At 36.6% G+C, this 22580-nt stretch overlaps 1 protein-coding gene across 1 annotated transcript in view; it reads left to right on the top strand.

Annotated features, from left to right (window-relative positions):
* Positions 1-4763: 4763 nt before the first annotated feature.
* LOC145674932 (ly6/PLAUR domain-containing protein 6B-like) overlaps positions 4764-22580 on the top strand; it is a 111497-nt gene continuing 93680 nt past the window's right edge. The window contains exon 1 of the mRNA XM_081745186.1: positions 4764-5376. The gene's annotated coding sequence lies outside the window, so the exon portion shown is untranslated. The remainder of the gene's footprint in view (positions 5377-22580) is intronic.

Genomic DNA, 22580 nt, shown 5'->3' with positions numbered 1-22580 from the left:
CTCTGCTGTTCGCGGTTTGCCCGACTACGTCTTGCATATGGGGTTGTTATGCCATGGGGTTAACAGATTGAATCCATTAACGAACTTTAACAAGGCAATCGCTTTAGCTACATATTGTAGAAAACAGAATTGAAAAAAAAATAGCTTACACATAATTAACATGAGTTATAATTAACTATCGTTAAAGTCAGCGATATCCGTTCATCCGTTAACAAATAGACTTCGTTTATCAACTTAGTAGAAGTAATCGCTTCTGGATATCTATAGCAGTAACAGAATTTTAAAAAATGACATCCTCAACTATTATTGTGTTGATTAATAAACTGACGGACTAACAACACAATCTTATAAGCTCCAGTGCGTGATTCTAACACATAAAGAGACTATTATTTTATGCTATCAGTTTTTGAATTTCAGTTATTAGTGGATTTCGTTATAGAAATACTTGTATCTAAGTATAACACAACTCGTGTGAAGAATCAGAACATGGAGACACACTGTTTACTGTGCATTTCCTTCTTGAAAGAATTTTAGACATTTCTAAGAGCTATATTGACTAGAGGTGAATAATTCTTTTTTTCTGGAGAATACCTAAGTGCTGTTATACAGAGGTACTCAACGCAAAGAGAAAAAAAAGTAAACAGTTTTTCGTAACCGAAGCTTGATCTACACCTATGAATTGTAGCATCCAATAGAACGCGGGGGTGTGTCCCGGCCGCCAACCACCATCATGAAATGCTAAAAGTGTCGTCTCTCGTGCTACACGGAAATCATCTCCTAAGGGTACAGTGTTGTCGTATTGCTGCTAATTTCGTTTTTTGCTATTGTTGTTGTCGCTGTTTTATATTTTCGTTATTATTATTGTCAGCGTTTAATTCGAATAATTGTCTTATCGTTCGTTAAGTGCTTTCTTCTTGTCGCTCGTTCACCATATTTTCTACGTTAGGCAACATTGTTGGTGCACATTTGTTGTTTCACATTTCTCAAATGTGCATTCGGCAGGCAGCTCCACGAATCGAACCAAATTCTTCCGATTGATCACACGTAAAGCAAAGCAGTCGTGTTTAGTTTGTTTTTTTTTTTCCCGTTGTCACTTTACTGGAATAAGCAAGGACAATCTTGTTAACAATATTACCTTTCAATTAAGTTAAAATGTCATTGCTTCTTATCTAAAAGTCGCGAGGAATAATTTTAACTAAAGTGGTAATACTGAATATATTTATTTATTTCAGTGATGATTGGTACTATAACTGGTGCCAACTAGCAGTTGGAAATGTTTGTTGATGTATGCATTAAGATAGACTATTGTATTATCAAACCCCACTAAATGCTTTTGTTTCTTTCCGTAGGTAGTACACTGTAGCAGCAATTGTTCCAACTTGCCAGGACTTTGGTGGACAGCGAAAAGACAGCATGGAAACAAACACACATGGGCAACGGTGGACAGTGTGGTTTCTATGGAAAGAAGGAGTGAATACTTCAGACACCCACAACAGATTATTAGCCGTATGTGGGGACACAGCACCAAGTCGCAGATCCGTGTTTCGTTGGGTATCCGAATTCAAAGAATTCAAAAACAATGCTGCAAAAAACAAAAGCGCTGGGCATGCTGCAACTGCACGCAGACCAAGCAATGGAGCGCGAGTGAATGATTTGATAATGGAGCACAGGAGCATCACGTTTGATGAACTAGAGAAGGAAACAGGTCTATCAAGGGGTTCCCTCTACACTATCATTCATGAGGATTTGAAGCTGCACAAGGTGTATGCACAATGGGTGGCTCATGATCTCACCGTTGCACAGAAACAAAAGCATGTGGAGATTTGCCAGCAGTTGATGCAACAGTACAAAGAAAATTCGACCGAGTTCTTTGAGCGTGTGGTCACCGTCGACGAAACTTGGTTCCTCTACGAGACTCCAGGAAAGAAACACCAGTCCATGGAATGGAGGCATACTGGAAGCCCTCTTCCCAAGAAGGCACGGATAGGACTATTCGTGCGGAAACAAATGACAACCGTTTTCTGGGATCAGGAAGGGATACTACTGGTGGAATGGCTCCCTCCCAATACGTCCATCAACAGTGAGAGCTACTGCAGTTCACTGCATAGACTCCGCTGACGCATCCAACAACACCGACAAGGAAAATGGGGTCGTGACGTTCTTCTCCAACACGACAATGCACGGCCACATGTCAGTCACCAGACAATTGCCACAGTGCATGAACTAGGGTTTAGTGTACTGGCTAATCCTCCATATTCGCCGGATCTGGCTCCTAGCGACTATGCTTTATTCGACACAATGAAAGAGGGCATGAGAGGTAAAAAGTTCAACACAAATGATGAACTCCACGCATTTGTTCGAAAATGGCAGAGAGATACCCCCAAAGAATAGTTTGCTACACAAATAAGGAAGCTTCCAGAACGGTGGCAAAGATGCATAGACATTGCTGGGGAATACTTCTAAAATAAACTGTAATCGTTTGTTCAATAAATGGTTCTGTGAAAACAAATTAATTGTAGCATCAATCATTTGTACGCCCCAAGTACAAATGTTATTAAAGAGTACTTTCCTACGAGAAATTGTATAACATGTATCTCTTCTCACCTTAAATCACTTCATTTACAAATGCTGATGTTGTTTCCTACCAATTATATTATCCTAAAAGCATTGAAAGACTTTGTTTCACTTAGAAGACTTCTCCAGTACCAACTGGATCGAATCTCGTGAAGCAAAAGCGAACCTTACGTTACTTTGGTTGTGTAGAGAAAGGTACTGATCCTTATAACGAGATTGCAATCTCTATATTATTATTATTAAATAAATATTAGCAGCAAGACCTTTTATACGATATTAGAATCTTATGTCAAAAGTTCTGCCGTCGGTCTCTTTCTTGCCTTAAAAAATATTTATTAAGAAATGAATTTAAAAGTTGAAGCCTCCAATTTTATTAGCCTTTGTTCCACTTTCAGTTATCAGCATAGAAGAAAGTCGTCACACCCACCGATATTCTAGTATTCTTCCTCTTTTCGGAAGTTAGAATTTAAGTCGGTGGAAACCAGGATCAGCATTGATAACTCAGGTACATTTATAATTTGTCGGAATAGTGAGAACCACTGCTAAATTTACTAATATTAGTAGTCTGACGGTTAATTTCGCTTTGCTTTCGTTCATTAAGTTTCGTGTTTAGAAATCTCTACATTTCCTAGCAATTTATGACATCCATCCGTTAGTTCCCACAATAAGCAAAATATGTTTAAATGTCCCTATGTTTAGGTGCATATCCTTACGGTTGCAACACTGAACAAAGACTGCCAAAAATTACACTGTAACAATCTGAAGTAAATCCTGTAATTAATATTGCTAAAGAAAGCAAACATTGTGTTGAGGTGCCCCTTTCAAGACTGGAGTCTACTCTTAGAAATTAGCGTATGTATTGTATGTATCAGATCGACAGCCACTGATGTTCGTTTGAAATTTAGTTTCAATGCAGATTTTAATTTCAATTTGTGTAAGATTAAAAATTGTTCTTATTAGATCGTCAGTTACAAACACTACTGCTGTTGATACGTAAGAAGATAAACGTGCAAATATTTCTATAAATTTGAAAGATTCAATATTATCTCAGGGTTTGTCGTAGGCAAACTCTTTCAGAAACTTCATTTCATTTGAGAAAAAATTATCAAATGTGACCGTTGAGAAACTAGAAAACTAGATAACGCTGTACTCTAGTGAACCTTACGTTTACTCTTAGCTTTTGATGCGAGAGACCCGGAGTTCGATGCCCAGCGGGAAGCTCCCATTTACGTCGTAGGCCATTTTTCATACACCCTAGCTACTGAAAAGGAACACTAAAATCAAATTGAACCAATTAAACAACCTGGCATGTATTGTAATGCGGCTACGTCGGTGAAAGATTAACGTTTTAGCTTCTCAAAAGAGATCTGCCGGACTCAAATTCTGCGACCGTACATCTAGACTGAAATTATCACAGGGTTCATTCCTCAGTCCTATCAGATGAATGTTGTGGTAGAGCCTATAAACTAGTTTCTCACCGACTTTCTCCATTTTTCTCTGAAATTTCACTGATTATTATTTCCACTGTCTTTGGAAGGAAAAGACCTTTCGGTAGTCAATAGCAAGAACTAAAAGAACACTTTCGGAAATTGATAATAAGAACCCTGATTGGATTCGATGGACATAGGATAAAATCAAATAAATGGCTTTGGTTTTAACAATGCTCAATCTTCAAGCCTTTTAGACCGTAGGGTTATTTTTCAGTTCCGCTACAAGATTCAAATTCGGAATTTCCGGTTAAGAAACAAGTTTTTTGTCTCCATTAAAGGATGTACAGTATGCATGGCAAAAGTTGAGATAATTTCAACTCTCAAAACATAAAAGAAATGGTATGCAATTTATTTACGAATGACAGGTAGGTGCAGAGAATGATAAATCTACGTCATTAGAATACGATTAACATTTTCTAAGTCTTCGTGTCTATGACGAAAATTAAAAAAAAAAAAAAAAGAGAGAGAGAGAGAGAGAGAGAGAGAGAATACATTTTATCAGTTCTGTATAGGAACGGATTCACGACACAAATGGCATACATAACAATGTATCATATTCTTATTGTTTTCTCCACCCTTCCCCTCTAAGTGAAATGTCAATGTGCCTTGATTAGTAGCTCCGTGCGCGCTTACCAACGAGCTTTCCGTTCGTTTTAAAGATGATTCAGCGACCAGCAGACGATCAGTCGGTAGCGGGCTGCGGCCGCGAAAAGGTTCATTCAAGTGAGGCTGGCATCACCGCTGTCGGAACGAAACAAGCCAGGTCGTATATTGCGTTGTGTTCATGATTACGCACTTTTACAAATTTTCAGTCGACATTATTAAGAACATTTGAAACGTTCTCATTTTAAAATCAGGGGAGAAAAAGAAGCCAAAGTGTCTAAAAGTAACGATGTGTCGTTTAATATTGGCGTAAAGTTATGTGCAATTCTGATGATTACTCTTTTTTTTTACCGTGCGAAATCTGTGTGAGTGAAGGGATACATAGGCACTAAACTCATTACCTAGAGAGAAACTTCGTAAAAACTGCATCACTGCTTGGCATTGCGAGAAACAACACACGTGACAGTGTTTTCATTTACTATGTATTCTCTGGAAACTCGTGACTCGTGTGCTTTGAAGGGGATGTGTGTTATATTGTGCGGCATACATTTATTAAATATTTAATTTAGGTGTCAAGCAACAGAAGAAAGTTTTCAGATCACTTATTAGTGTGTTTCAAGTGTTTACAGTGTTTATGGTGATATTAATCTTTTTTTATTTGATGTAAGTGGAAACCACATACTAATAAGGAAACTTTCTTCTTCTATAGGTAAGTAATTAAGTAATTATTATTATTAATAAAGTAATTCGCATTGTTATTGGTAAAATGAACACTAATCTATTAATTTGTAATCACATTTTTGGTTGAACGCCCCATAGTTGTACCCTTCAGGCTAAATATGAGTGATGAGTACTGAAAATAAATGATTGTGAAATTAAATTTTTTGTATCCTCCCACCGCAGAACCGTATATTCCAGAACCCAACCGAATAGAAGTAGAAACCGCTATAAAGAAATTAAAGAAACACAAATCTCCGGGTGTAGATGAAATTCCGGCTGAGTTAATTTTAGCTGGAGGCGAAAAATTGTGGAACAAGATACACAAACTCATTATCCTTATCTGGAACAAGGAAGAATTGCCACGAAAAATTGTGGAACAAGATACACAAACTCATTATCCTTATCTGGAACAAGGAAGAATTGCCACAAGAGTGGAAAGAATCAATCATTGTTCCATCCAATTCACAAGAAAGGCGACAAAACTGACTGTAATAATTATCGAGGCATTTCTCTTCTGTCAACATCCTATAAAATCCTTTCAAATATTCTGTTAGCAAGACTGACTCCATACGCAGATGAAATTATTGGAGATTATCGGTGGGGATTTAGGCGAAATCGATCAACTATCGACCAAATATTTACCATTCGCCAAATACTCGAAAGAAAGTGGGAATACAATACCCCGGAACATCAACTATTTATTGATTTTTGAAAGGCGTACGACTCGGTTAGGGAACTTTATACAACGTTCTTACAGAACTTGGAATACCGAGAAAGCTAATTAGATTAATTAAGATATGTTTAAATGAATCCCAAAGTAAAGTCCGGGTAGGAAAATTTTTGTCCACGAGCTTTCACGTCGAAAATGGCCTGAAACTAGGAGATGCGTTGTCGCCATTATTATTTAACTTTGTTCTGGAATACGCTATAAAGAAAATCAAAGATAGCAACCACGGCATAGAGTTCAACGGTATTCACCAGGTTATGGCATATGCTGATGATGTAAATTAATTAGGGGATGATAGGAGAACAATAGAAAGAAATGCAGAGATCTTATTAAACGCTTGCAGGGACATGGGTTTAGAGGTAAATGCAGAGAAAACAAAATACATGGAAGTGCGTCTGGACCGAAATGCAGCAAATTATGGATGCGTTAAAATATTAAATAATACTTTTGATAAAGTGGATAGTTTCAAATATCTAGGATCAATATTAACAGAGGAAAATCATATTCACGAAGAAATTAAATGTCGACTAAAAGCAGGGAATTCGTGTTACTATTCGGTTCAAAATCTCTTGTCGTCGCGAATTCTGTCGAGGAATTTGAATCTTAAGATATACAAAACGATAATTATGCCTGTTGTTCTGTATGGCTGCGAAGCATGGTCACTTACTCTGAGGGAAGAACATAGACTGAAAGTATTTGAGAACAAGATCCTGAGACGAATATTCGGACCCAAGAGGAACGGGAATGGGGAATGGCGAAAACTTCACAACGAGGAACTAAATAATTTATATGGTCTACTCAACATTGTTAGGTTCGTCAAGTCTAGGAGGCTTAGGTGGGCGGGTCATGTAGCTAGAATGGAAGAAAGTAGAAACGCTTTCAAAGTCTTGACTGGAAGACCAATCGGAAAACGACCATTAGGAATACATAGGCGCAGATGGGAGGACAATATTAAGATGGATCTCGCAGAGATAGGAATACAAAGTAGAAACTGGATGCAGTTAACTAAGGATAGAAGTCAGTGGAGAGCTTTGTGAACGCGGCATTGAGCCTCCGGGTTCCATAGGCCATAGAGTTAGTTAGTTAGTTAGTATCCTCCCACCGGCAATCGAACCCGGAACCACGTACACAACAGCTCACACGCTAGCCACTTGACCAGTGGAGAAGTCTGTGGCAACAGCAAAAGCAAAATTAGAGTTTATGACACATGTGAAGCGAAAAACGATATTCATCGATAATCTAATAAAGAAGCTTTTGATGGTTTGTTCTTAAATATTCAGTCAATCATGTACTATTATATGTAATCACTTAGTTCTAATAATGTGCTGTGCAACAAACCTGGTCACTTCGGACGAGCCAAGTCAAGTCATTTCAGGCCTTAAAGAATATAAATTTTTAACTGATAACGCCATTTTTTCAAGTGATCCGCTCCATTATGTTATCACAACCTTCCGTAGGGATTAACAAAAGGAAGAAACAAGAAGTTCTTTCCGGAAAGACGTAATTGAAGCTGGTTTGTGCGTTACGTACGTACAAGAATTAAAAAACAAAATCAATTGATGTTCTTCTCAGAAACATCGCTGTAAATATCTATAAAATTCATTCTACCCTGAATGAGTTATACGTACGATTTCTCCTCATATAATCTCTTTGTCGAAGAACATTGGAAACACTAGTTTGGAAATGCAACCTATAAGTTGTGTATACCACAGTTATGCCGCCTAGGCAAAAGTGGACGATAATGATGAGAAATGAATGAAAATGGTGGAATGAAGAAAGTGGGAGGAAACGGGAGAACCTCAAGAAAACCTACACACACTGTGTTTGTCCACCACAAAGTTCACTTGGCGCGAGGTAGAATCGAACCAAGAACACCATGCATAAGAGGTGAAAGCTCTACCACTGGAAAACACTAGTTTGGATTGCATGCTCCAGCTCTATGAAGCAGATCCGTGACAAGAGAAGGAATCGAGATAATTTATACGTGCTAGTTTTAGTCCAGCTCACATTTCCGACTGATTATTTTTTTGATTTTAGCATATATTCATCTAAACAAACAACTGGAGATTCAAGGGTAGCTTATTGTGATCCGAACTGGGCTGAGTTCTCTCCGTTACCCCTTAGCTATAAGGCTGATATGAAGAACTGAGAGCGATTAATTTTAAAACTAGCTGAAATGTCATTTTTCTCGCACAGGGAGGATAAGGTTTATGCACTTTGTTTCAAAGGAAAGAATGAATAAATTAAATAAGTTACGAAGGGAACTATTTTATCCTGTCCTGTTATGCAATCCATTATAACAAATATGTATTGTTGATTACATACAAACGAGTAATTTTCAACAAATAGCCAGAACTGTGCATAAATTTTGCCCCCTCTACCAAACCTCCTTGGGACCAAAAGTAAAAAAGTAAATAAATAAATATAGTTATTTGTACATTAGATCTTCGTACGCAATCTGATTTGGTGAAAATCTACCTGTACACAAAATTTGGCGGAGGTTACTCTTTTGTATGCGGAAAGAGAACGACAGACGGCCACATACATTATTTTGTTATAGGAAAGACACCTATAGCCTGTAAAATTGAAGGTTCAAGAACACTCTGTTAGAAATGTTACAGTCACGAGTTACCGCGTTTTGTGCTAATACCAATTTGTCTTTCTGGTACAGGCACATTATATTGGATGTTCCCTACATCTAAACGGCGTGACAAACATCTTGGCATTTGAAGGGGGCGCTCCAAGTTCCCTTTAAATGCTGTTGGCAAATGAGAGGCCAGCAGTATTGTCACGTTTATTCTGTACACATCCACGTCTATCCCCTGTCACCTGTTCGCGCTGCAGTTTGTCTGCAAATCCATAGCCACATCCCTTTACCACTAGGCAATATCGCACCAGAGCTTGCGTTTTATTTGTTTAGCTGAAATGCCAAGATGTTTGTCACAGGCTTTATTTTGTACCGTATGAGCTATCCGTCCTATATACTTCAGTCTAAAATCACAAAGACCAAGAACCAAATACACACCTAATGTTACATACTTCCCCCATGTTCTTAACTGAGTACATCGACTATGTACTAGTTTCGTGTTGCAATATGTAGACCTACAAGTTTTTTTTTTTTTTTTTTTTTTTTTTTGGAACATTGTTCGATTGCACATGTGGGTCAGCACTGACGTATTCTTGTGCTGCGCCGCACGCTGCACTTAATTGGTATTGTACAGCGCCACGATTACCTCTGATGGCGAAACTTGGAAGTAATTTTATTTTCTACACCAATCGTTCCTGCATGTTCTCAAATATACGTTTACCAAGTTTGGTTGGATTCTGTCAAGTGGTTCCATCTCCAGAGTTCTTTGGACGGCTTCAGTGTTCTTTTATGATAACCTGATATAAAGAGATATAACGTTGATCAGAAATAGATAATGAATGTAATGTCACAAAACTCTTACTATAATTGTTGAATGTTATTTCATCATTAAAATAGCCATTTTCGTACTTGTTAACGCATTGCTGTAAGTATATCAATGATAAAATGCAAATAATCTTGTATTATAGGGAGAGGGGAAACTACATTGGTATATTTGAAGAAGTTTGACAGTTTACATACTAGCCTTTCCAGAAATGATTTGTACAATTTATTCGTACATTTTCTATTGCGTGAATTTATCTGCGTTAGTTTATATATACATATATTGTAAAGGATAAATGAATGTTTGATTGAGACATTTGGACAAAAACTGCTTTGGTTTCTTCTAGAGAGGGATACCTCAACGACGTTAAGTAAAGAAAGTGTTGCCCCTCTCTCCTCGATGCTTCATAACCGATCAATATCACCATTGAGTGAGTAATTCCCCTTCTCTCCCACTCATGCTCTCTCTCTCTCTCTCTCTCTCTCTCTATATATATATATATATATATATATATATATAACAACTGCTCTCTTTTTAAGTGTGTTCGTGAGCTATTTCCTTTAAAGCAAGGAAAGGTGCGGTTAGAATGGTTCCAAAATATTGTTAACGGTGGCTCGTTACGACCGTTTCCTTAGCAACCCTTCTAATCCTGGTAAAGGTTCGGCTCTTGTGTCTAGCCTAGAAGGAGCTGAGCTATTGGAAGGAAACTTGCAGGATTAATAGCCCATTTGGCAACAACCAAACCGTGAAAAAAATAAATTTTCAATTTGCAAATACAAAGGAGGACGGGGGCAAAACCCTAACAAATTGTCCAAATGGCACAAAACTCATAAATGTTAATCACAGTAACGTACTGGAGACAAAAATAATTTTTAAAAAATTTCTACTACTATTTGAAAGGAACAGAGGGGGCATATTCCTATATAAAATCCTATGGTTCGGCTTTTGGGTCTAGCTTAGAAGGAGCTGAGCTATTGGAATGAAACTTGCAGGATTAATAGCCCATTGGGTAACAACCAAACCGAGAAAAAAATAAATTTTCAATTTGCAAATACAAAGGGGGACGGGAGGCAAAACCCTAAAAAATAGTCCAAAAGGCACAAAACTCAAAAATAATAATCAGAGTAACGTACTGAAAGCAAAAAAAAAAATAAATAATAATAATAATAAATAAATTTTCTACTGCTATTTGAAGGGAGCAGAGGGGGCATATTCCTCCATAAAATCTTATGGTTCGGCTCTTGGGTCTAGCCTAGAAGGAGCTGAGCTATTGGAATGAAACGTGCAGGATTAATAGCCCATTAGGCAACAACCAAACCGAGAAAAAAATAAATTTTCAATTTGCAAATACAAAGGGGGGACGGGGGCAAAACCATAAAAAATTGTCCAAAAGGCACAAAACTCAAAAATAATAATCAGAGTAACGTACTGAAAACAAAAAAAATTAAATTTTCTACTGCTATTTGAAGGGAGCAGAGGGGGCATATTCCTCCATAAAATCCTGTGGTTCGGCTCTTGGGTCTAGCCTAGAAGGAGCTGAGCGATTGGAAGGAAACTTGCAGGATTAATAGCCCATTGGGCAACAACCAAACCGAGAAAAAATAAATTTTCAATTTGCAAATACAAAGGGGGGACGGGGGGTAAAACCCAAAAAAATTGTCCAAATGGCACAAAGCTCATAAATATTAATCACAGTGACGTACTGAAGACAAAAATATTTTTTTAAAAATTTTCTACTGCTATTTGAAGAGAGCTGAGGGGGCATATTCTTACATAAAATCCTATGGTTCGGCTCTTAGGTCTAGCCTAGAAGGATCTGAGCTATTGGAACGAAACTTGCAGGATTAATAGCCCATTGGGCAACAACCAAACCGAGAAAAAAATTAATTTTCCATTTGCTAATACAAAGGGGGCACGGGGGCAAAACCCTTAAAATTTGTCCAAATGGCACAAGACTTGTAAATGTTAATCAGTGTAACGTACTGAAGACTGAAAAAAATTTTAAGGATTTTGTACTGCTATTTGAAGGGAGCAGAAGGGGCATATTCCTCCCAAAAATCCTATGGTTCGACTCTTGGGTCTACGCGTGAAGGATTTGAGCGATTGGAACGAAACTTGTAGGATTAATAATTCCATTGCCTGTGAGTAGAGATATAAAAACCAGATGAAAGAATTTCTGTTTGCACATTCGAAGGAGTGATGAGGCTTGACTTTTATATAAATTTGTGAATGGGATAATATTTACAATAATTAATGAGGTTCTGAGGACCAAAATATTCTAATGATTTTCTTTCCCCGTTTGTTTTGTGCAGATGTGGCATAATCGTTCATATAAATTTATTATTCGGCTCATGGGCTAGGCTAGAATGACTGTGATGACAATAAATAAACACAAAATATCAAGTCTTTTTGTTTACGATTGAAAAGAGAAGAATGACACTTTCTGTTAGGTGGCCCATAGCCCCCTACACTAGCGTATTTTTCAGTCGTAACCATAAAATTTCATACAGTAGGCTTGTTAGCATCTTTCAATACGTTTGTGTGTGGGACCTGTTGTAAGGTTACGTACCGAATTATTATACGCTGGAAAAGTCTGGTTGCTTTTAACTTCGGGAGTAGATAGGGTCCCTAAAAACAGCTCAGATGAAGTTTTCTAATGGCAGACACTGTTGAAGAACAAGCTTCGTAGGCAGAATGTTTGTTAATTCACAATTCGTAAACACAGTAACAAATCACAATCTTCGGTGGAAATAATAGCTAGGGTCTACATGACATAAAATTATTTCGGTCCATCTACCAGCCAATCTCACTTGCACGCAAAGTAAGAAATAAAATCTCGGACAATTTTCAGTTGTGTGTGTGTGTGTAGTTCAATTCGACTACTATAGCTTTGAAATTAATTTGTAATTTGATTGTTTTCAGTTTCGTATCTCCAGAATAACATATATGTTTGTTTCCTCTTTTTTACTTTACTTTACTTTCGCCTTAATTCTTTATAACTATGCTTCATGCAGAGAAATATGCCTTATCCATTAAATACAAGAACTGCGAACATAAAAACCATACAATTTGACGGAACCTTTACCCTGAGAAAAATGAAAATTTAAAATAAAACAAATTTATTTTTTGAAGCAGGAAACGGAAATCGTTCCGACCTAGATTCATTTAGATCATTGGTTCATAATTTGTGAACCAAATGTAGTAAAAATAAATAAATTTAAACCAATGAATGGATTTGACCCAAAACGTCTTTAAAGGATTAACAGTTTAAACTTTATTTGTTAAAAATCTGAACCAAGATTGGGTAATTCTCAATTGATTTTAATATGCAATTGGATTTGTACCAACATGTAGTGAAATTTAAACAAACCAGTCATTCTAAAAAGTTTAATTTTGTTCGAAATCTTTCAACCCAATCTTTGTCGAATTTGAGAATAGAGGGTTGTGAATAGCCAATGTTTGGATCAAATTTGACTACTATTTGTTCGAAATTAAATAAATTAAGGTATATATTGTGAAGATATGTGTATTTGGACACATAATGAAGCATTTTATTTCGGACTTTGGGACATTTCATTTCAAAATTCAATGCAGTAAAAACCATAATCGTTTATTTAAAGTTAAATCACTTTTCATTTTTCTCTAAGTTCATTTACTTTTCTTACAAGGTAGTTTTCTTGCTGTTTGTTAATTTCTTCAACACATGTAGTTTCTTAATCAATAAAAACGACAGATTGTTTTCCTGTCAGCATTCCTATTATCACATCACCTTTGGTTAATCTATGAGCACGCACTTTTCATCGAGACTGAAGGAATAGTCAACGTCCCAGGATATTAACACGAAAGGGACATGGAACAAAAACCATTGAGAGACTTTTGGAAGAGGTAGTCCGGATCGTATGAGAGCAGAGCCGTAGCTAAGGGGGGGCCAGCGGGGCGCCGGCCCCGGGCGCTGATAGCAAGGGGGCGCCGAACGAGCAAGGAGAAAGAAAGAGTGGTGTTCTACATGAGTAAGAGATGAGTCGCCCCCAGAAAGTATTGGCGCCCTATTAGATTAATATTGCTGTCGATAAGCAATGAAATACGTAGATTTCTTAAAAATTTTCTTGCTCGCTTCGCTCGCAATCCATAAGTTTAAATAAGTCATAACAAGTTTTTACTTATTACTTAAAGAGTTATTATAGATGATTTCTTAATGACATGTGGTATGCAAGAGCCGAATAATGACTTATAGTGTATCCAGGAGCATTTTCAAAATCAGAAATGAGCAAAATCGTGCTCGGCGTTTTGAGTGATGAGTTTGCTCAGTTCGAAACGTTTTACCCAATTGGATTAATCACGACGCACAGTGGGGCCAAAGCACTGAATTCTTGGCAAAAATAAGAATTCGCATTATGAAGCAGAAAATTGAAAGAAAACCAATTAGTTCGGTGTGTGCAGTGGCTACAATGATGTTATTTCGACATTATTTCATCAAAAACATAGAGTTTTACATCATAAAATGAAATACTGCTTATATCGCGCCTAAATTATATAACAGATTACATGATTGTCATAAACAGTGGACAAAATGCTTTGATTTGTCAATTTACGATTGGATTACATTCTAACGCATGAAAGGAAAAAGTGTACTTATTAATTTTACAACTGAAGAGTAATAACATTGAAGAAAAGTTTTTGCTTCTCAAAATTATTTTAAAGTTGTGAAGGATTCGTTATAACAATGAAGATGCAAGGACACTTCAATATAAAAATTATCTCATCACAAGTTCTCGATATGAATATATTGTCAGATATATTAAACATATTATGATTTACAAACATCAGTAGCCTGTTCAAGTTGTTTCATATATTGCATCGTGCATTACGTGAGCTCATTTCAGGGCTTGATTGGTACACTGAGCTAGAGCGAGCGGAGGCTCACTACAGTTGATTCCAAAGTCACTTCTGTGCACGCGTCATAAAAACAAAATACTGAATTGATCAACAACATTTTTAATATGGTTCTACCTTATGGTCCATAGATTGTTTAGCAAACATTGGCGTTTCAAAATGTCGCCACCATTAATCAAATATGTTTGACAAGAGTTTAATTCTGTTGGTGAATGCCAGAGAAGTATGACTAAATATTGGAAACGAGATGAGTCCTGGGAACGAAGCCCCCATCGAGGCCTGGGGACAAAATTCCCAGAATCGACCTATATTCAACTTTGTCACTGCGTGCATTGGGATCACACGTCTAATAACCTAACACTTGTTCTCACATTCATCCCAGCTCAATTCAAAAGCAGCATTGCATCCAGAATGCGGTTTTCCTCAAACATTTTCATGCGCTATATTTCCCAAAAGTGCAAATATGTGTAGCTTCTCTTTGTCTACAGTAAGAACAATGTTTCCGCTACGACATATTAAAATATCGCAGACATATTATGTCATATTTTCTGCTAAAATGCCATTCTATCGTTTGACCATAGTTTATATGCTTTCAGTACCACAGCATTTTCCAAATACGGTATGATATTAAGTACGGCATTATCATAGGGATATAATAATGATATTAGGATCATTCCAAATATGATTATTGACTACACATCACATCAACATTCTAAATATACAAAACCATACAAACATGTCGGTCGTGTCACCGTGTTCACCAGCCACTCAATATCTACATGCAATGTAGGAATAGTCGCATTCAAAGTCAACTTCCTATCTTCTGTCACTAAGCAGCGCCTCTCCGACTTCGGCGGATAACCAAATTTATACGTCTCATGACTTCATTGTAAACTGCTATCACTTCTTTTCCTGCACACTATCTTATGTGTACATATTAAGGTTTCATTATAACAAATTATATCGAGTCAATATTTTACTTCATTTTTCGAATTTTTGCTAAGAATTGCCTGGTTTGGCCCCACTGTTTGGCGGTGAGAATGAAGGTATGAAAGTGAGAAGAGTGAAGAAACACATTCAAGCTGCTGTTTGCGCGGGAATATTAAAAATAAAAGTAAACGAGGGAAACAATAACATTTTCGAACTTCAAGCAGTTGTAGAATAAGGGCTTAAGGGATCAGAACTGAGCCCAACGAAGTTCCACTTTTTTAGACACTAATCACTACCAATGATTTACTTTTAAATTCCAATGACATATCAAATGCTTCCAATTTGGAGGAATTTATTGGGGTCATTTTTTCATCAACTTTTTGTATCGCCAGCATATTATGTTGCGCATACGTGTCTAGTTGTGTGATGTTTTTATCTACCTACATACATACAAAACATAAGTACACACAATCTTTAAATATGTAGGTGTTAGTGCATTTTAGTATGTTAATAAATAATAAATACCTTAAAGTCGGAACTTTCATTCATTAAGAAATTAAGTAATTACTATAATTTCAGACATATGTAGTAGCCAAAGTATATTTTGGATTTTAAGTACAAACATTGAACATATTCTTCACCGCCATCGATCAATATTTAGACATTCACAAAGAAGGCTCCTTCTGAATTTCCATTACATTTCACAAAATATTTCTTACCGTAAAAAGATCTAAATTAAAATGCTATTGATGTGGTCACATACTGAATAAAATTAAAAATTTTACAATTATTACTGGAAATTAATGCTGTCACCCATCTCGAACAATTTAAAAACACGTAGTTTTTAGTGTATTGAAATTTTATTTCTTATCGATAGTATGAAACGTAAACAGTTGTAACTTTCCATAACTGTTCTCCTAGTGCATCTATATACAACCAAAGGTGATTTTGTCAAGTTTAACAAAAAGTCCAAAATAAGGCTCTTGGAAACCGCTCTTATTTGAAAAAGGATCGTTTTTGGTTGTTGCAATGGTCTTCCAAAAAGATTAATAAAAATTCAGCGTAGCATAACAGCAAAAGCTTCTTTTCTTTATATATATATATATATATATATATATATATATATATATATATATATATATATATATATATATATATATATATATATATATATTAAATTATTGGTAAGGTGAGTTTGAGTTTAGGGGGCGCTGAATTCTACTTCGCCCCGGGCGCCGAAATCTCTAGCTACGGCTCTGTATGAGAGACGAGTCAACATGTAGGAGCACGAACCACGATTGCGAGTTTACAAGAAGTTTACCTTGCTCTAACGCAGAGAGCAATTCGCCTTAGTTAGCGTTGTAGTTATCAGTTGCAATGGATAATCCGTTAAAGAGCAATTTCGACTTTGATTAGATTTACTGTATTCGCAACGTTAGTTTTCCTGCCCGGGTTTCGCCATCCCTTAACTCACAACTACTTGGATGACCAGCTGACCAGAGAGGAATCGACAGACATCAATCCACTGGGAGAATCATCGAGAAGAAAACACTAAGATTAACAAGTAAGTGCAAGTAGATTAACCAGTTTTAACAGTTACTCCCTTCTCACGCTTTTCAACCCCTTTGACATCACAATCTGTTTGTTTTGTATTTGTTTGATTTTGTTTATATGCAACCCATGTCAGATCCGGTACTTTACGCTCTACCAAGTTCTATGTTTACAAAATCCTGGGCGCAACTTGTCAGTTCAGACATTCCCAATTACACTATCCATTAGCTCGTTATCTGAATTTTCATACTGACAAGGGGCGACTGCACAATACTATTGTAAAGCTTCGTGATATTATGCCAAATATCACAACTACAGCAAATTCATGAAACAGCTGCAATCATTTGTAACAACCCTATGTTTGATTATTTGCATTTTCTTATGTTCCCATGTAACATATACTTGCAAATATATTTTGATACAAAAAAAATTAATATTTAGTGTAATAAGTACAACAATTTTATGAAAGCGTCAAAAACTACCTTACTTCCCGCGGTCAGTTCTTGTTGTGCAAGAGCATAGATCTATTCGCTTGTAATGGATAGTACTACTGACGGCGATTGGGAATGAATACTAAAGAAGGTGGAAAAAAACACTACTAACAGTAAGAAAACATATGATTAGATAATGGTGTGGAACTAATGATTAACACTAATTCGCAAAAGGTAAGCTTACTCTTGTGGATGGGATTTTTTCGGAGAATTTTATGAAACACGAAGCAGGCTATTCTATCCATATTTCACGAATAAATATATCATTAAGAATCCTATAATGTACCGTATATAATTTGTCCTAAAAAGTTCAACAAGAGGTGGATTATTCTTGGGGTGAGTTTATTTCTTTTTTCGGACATACTCCGAAAATTGCTTAAGTATTGTGTTCATACTTCATAAATAAATATTTCGTTATCTGTCTTATAAGATGGTGTAAGTAATGTTTCCTAACGAAGTCTACAATTCACAGTGTACTCTATAAGTTTCATTCAAAGTTTTCCAAAATCGTCAATTAATATCTCATAAATAAGCGTTCCAGTGATAACTACATCATGCCTTGAGTCAATTTGATAAACTGAAGCGAAAGTGTATAGTGCAGTGATCCGAACCGTTAGTGCGGTGCGATTTTTGTATTTTATAGATCTTGATGCAAGTTGATGAGGTAGCTGGGTGCGAACAAAATTGTTCCCAATTGAGCCCAACACATCATAAGGTCACCCACGAGCTTAACTGTACGTTCCTTACAAACTATGATTCTAATTGCACTTATTGTCGATACCGAGCTGTCAAACATGTGACACATTCAAAATACAATAACAATACCAGGTTGTCTAAAAATTATTGAGCTTTTCATGATCAATATTGAGAAGATATTTATTGTAATTTGAAATTAAAGCTATGAAATCATATAAAATCTATTTTCTTTGATTACCTTCTATCATTTTCCAGCGACATCATAATCAACTTGATATAGATCTTTTGTTGTATCTGCTAGAAACAATTGTGACACGTGGGTTTTACAGGCCTCTTTTGAAACTAAGTTAACACTATTTAACACTATTCAATGAGTTTCTCGGAGACCGCAACAAATGATAATCTGACAGTGCCAAGTACGGGGTATAAGGTGAATCCATTAAAACTTCCCAGCAAGTTCTCGTAAAAAGAAGGGTCATGATATTCTTGCTAGATTTTTGCTGGAATATCATCCATTTTTTCTGCGATTGGTCACTCACTTCGAGGAGCATATTTCTTCATTACCTTGCGCAACATTAATGCCTTTATCGAAATACAATTGTACAATGAAGCGCAGTTTTGTGAAAATTCCACTCAAAGACGCAATTATTTTACGTCTGATCATAATAATTCTATTAGTTTTTGCAATAATTCAGTGTTCATGCAGTAGGATCAACTATCAGAGAAAACCAGCTACGACTCATATACCCTGAGTTTTGGAACACTAACGCTATCTCGTGAGGAAAAGATTCATATTGTGGAAGAATATTTTGGGTTTGGTTTTATTATCTAAACAGACCGTTTCCCTTAAAAAGTCATGAGCTCCCTTTGAATAATAACTTGTTTGCTAACATGTACAACTAATAAATAATTACAAATTTTATTGTACATGATATTCGCTTGCATACGTCATCAAAGACTTACTGGCAAGAAAGCATGTCCTAAAGTAAGCATTTAACGTAATGATATTTTTACATTTTATTCATTCTTATTTTTCACCTCAACCATAGATTCGTGGGCAACATGGAAATTTTAAAACTTTTCTCTGTTTTATACTTTGATAAGGACTCTTCTTCGTAACTGCATCTAGATATTCTATTCTTGGTCTTCCTCTTCCTGGTTTTCCTTCTCCCTTTCCCTCAATCAGCACGGTAATCCAATCGGAGTGCCGAATAGGATGGCCAAGCATGCTGTTTCTTCTTTTTTTATCTTCATAATCTGTCGTCTTTCATTAGCTTCCTTTAGTACGTCGTAATTCCTTTTCTTTTCGGTCCATGATATGCGCAGAATTCTTCGCATTTCAAGTGCTTTCAGCTGGGATATTTCAGCTTTTCTCAATGTCCACGTCTCTGAACTGTAAAGCGCCACGCTCCATACCTGTGTCTTAATAAATCCTTTACGAACGTCCAGCGACACATTTTTTTGTGTGTGTGTGTGTTAGTAGTCCTCGTTTCCTATTGAATGTTTGTTTAGCCTGCGCTATTCTAGAACTTACGTCTTTTTCACTTCTTCCGCCCGAGGATATTAGACTTCCTAAATAGGGAAACGTCTTAGAGTCTTCCATTTTCTCACCATCTAGCCATACGTTTGCGTCTTCCAGCCCTGCTCTTGTGCACTTTATCATTTTGGTTTTCTTCTTATTTATCTTCATTTTGCATGTTTTATCCACTTGGTCGTTTAAGTTTGAAAGTGCTTTCTGCAAGTCATTTTCGTTCTCTACTATCAATGCTGTGTCATCGGCAAACCTTATTGTGCTGGAAACCTGACCATTTACTTTTACGCCTTTCCCGTTTTTATCAAAGAATTCTTTTATAGCCTCTTCTATTATAGACGTTGAACAGGAGAGGTTCTTCTGTCTCTGTAATCCACTTTCAGATTCTTTAACTCTCTGAACATGATACTCCAATCTACATTGTCAAAAGCTTTCTCTGTATCTACAAATGATATCACAATTGAATTGTTTATTCTGATGTGCTATTCCGTGATCAACCGTAGACTCAGTATTGCTTCCCTTGTTCCTCTTTTCCTCCTGAATTCAAACTGGTCATCCGATAGCCGTTCTTCAATTTTCACTTCTATTTATTGTGCGATAATTTTGCACAGTATTTTTGAGGCATGGGATAGCAAACTTAACTTTCTGTGTTCTTCGCATTTTCGTGCAACTTTTCGCTTCGTGATAAGTACCAATATGCTTTCCTTGAAGTCTCTTGGTATTTTCCCAAGATGTACGTTTCATTACTAAGATTAAATAGTTTCTTCTTTGTTGCTTTCCGAGATTCTTAATTACTTCCGTTGGTATTTGATCTATTCCTGGGGCTTTACCATGTTCCATTTTCTCCAAAGCATTGTCAAATTCACACTTTAAAATTCATGGTCCTAATTCATTTTCATTGACGTCTTCTTCCTTCTCTATCTCTTCTTCGTTCACTCTATCTCCTTTGTAGAGTTCTTCAATGTATTTCTTCCATCTTCTTGTTATCTGCTTCTCTTCTATTAGCATTGTCCCGTCCTTTTATACCATTATATTTTATACCATTAACAAATATTTTTAATGATAAGCCTCGTCCCATTCTCAAATGTGCAAAAGGGAAAATGAATGTCCAGTTTTAGTATTCCTCTACACACAGGCCAAAATCTTAAAAATTAAACAAGCTTTATTCACTCGCGTAAATCCTTCTAGGGTAAAAGCAAACCGAACAACAGGATTTTATAAAATGATCTGCATAATCTGCTCCCCCCAAATACAGGAGAAAAAAATTCAAAAAATTATTTCTGTCTTCACTACGCCAATCTGACTAATATTTATGAGTTTTATGCAATTTAATTTTTTTTGTTTCTTGCCCCCAGTTCACCCGCTGAATTTCCAAATGGAAAATTTAATTTTTACGGGGTTTGGTTGTTCCGGGCTATGAATTCTATAAGTTTCGTTCCAATCGCTCAGCTCCTTCCAGGCTAGACCCAAGAGCCGAACCATAGGATTTTATGCTGGAATATGCCCCCTCTGCTCCCTTCAAACAGCAGCAGAAAATTTTTAAAAATTATTTTTTTCTTCAGTACGTTACTGTGATTAATATTTGTGAGTTTTGTGCCATTTGGACAATTGTTTAGGGTTTTGACCCCCGTCCCCCCTTTTTATTTGCAAATTGAAAATTTAATTTTTTCACGGTTTGGTTGCTGCCCAATGGGCTATTAATCCTGCAAGTTTCGCGCCAATAGCTCAGCTCCTTCTAGGCTTGACCCAAGAGCCGAACCATAGGATTTTATGTAGGAATATGCCCCCTCTGCTCTCTTCAAATAGCAGTAGAAAATTTTAAAAAAAAATATTTTTTTGTTTTTAGTACGTTACTGTGAATAATATTTATAAGTTTTGTTCCATTTGGAGAATTTTTCATGGTTTTGCCAACCGTCCCCCCTTTGTATTTGCAAATTGAAAATTTAATTTTTTAACGGTTTGGTTTTTGCCCAATGGGCTATTAATCCTGCAAGTTTCGTTCCAATAGCTCAGCTCCTTCTAGGCTAGACCCAAGAGCCGAACCATAGGATTTTATGGAGGAATATGCCCCTGTGCTCCCTTCAAATAGCAGTAGAAAATTTCAAAAAAAAAAAATTGCCCCCCGTTCCCCCTTTGTATTTGCAAATTGAAAATTTATTTTTTTGGCGGATTGGTTGTTGGCCAATGGGCTATTAATCCTGCAAGTTTCGTTCCAATAGCTCAGCTCCTTATAGGCTAGACCCAAGAGCCGAACCCTTACCCTTAAGACATCGCAAGAGAAGAGAAAATAAGAATTGAAGGATACGAAACTCCACTAATATAAAAGCAGTAAGCAGTTTGTATTGCAACCACGCTCGTCTTCGATGGGGACGACCAGGGTTCAATCCCTGTGAGAACTCGTGTATTTGGGATTGCATGTTAGACTGTAGGACCACCTAGGTGTCGGAAAGGGTGTTAAACGCCAAACCAACGAAAACAGTAAAAAGTAAGAAAATAAAACCACAAAGGTACATTAGTTGTAGATTGATAATCTTTTACACTCAGAAAAAGACAAGTAAAACACTAATAACATGTATGGTACAGTCACGAATATTAATAAATGAGGGCTGAAGCCATTATTTATTATGGCTCCAACCTCCATTTATTAATGTTCGTGACTGTACAGTGGCACAATTTCTTTATTATCTCCCTGTGTAGCGCAAATACAAACTGATAGGGATATTTAGATCTGTACGTTTTTCTTATGGAAAGTAATGCTGGTAGAAGAGAGTAACTGGCAGTGCAACATTCCATCAAAACATTCTGTACAACTGTCATTGTTATTATCAATGTTGAATCAGTGGCAGAGAAATCACCTGTGACTCCCTTCTTTACTCGGCTTTAGGGCCTCTAGTGATTTCTTACTTCGAAGGCATTTTTTGTGTAAGGTACACGAATTTTCGATATGAAATTTTGTTTCTTTCC

Source organism: Thermobia domestica, chromosome 18, assembly GCF_964235325.1.
Source record: "Thermobia domestica chromosome 18, izTheDome1.hap1.1, whole genome shotgun sequence".
Lineage (NCBI taxonomy): Eukaryota > Metazoa > Arthropoda > Insecta > Zygentoma > Lepismatidae > Thermobia > Thermobia domestica.
The sequence above is the reverse complement of the archived record's forward strand: the minus strand, read 5'-3'. Positions and strand labels throughout refer to the sequence as shown.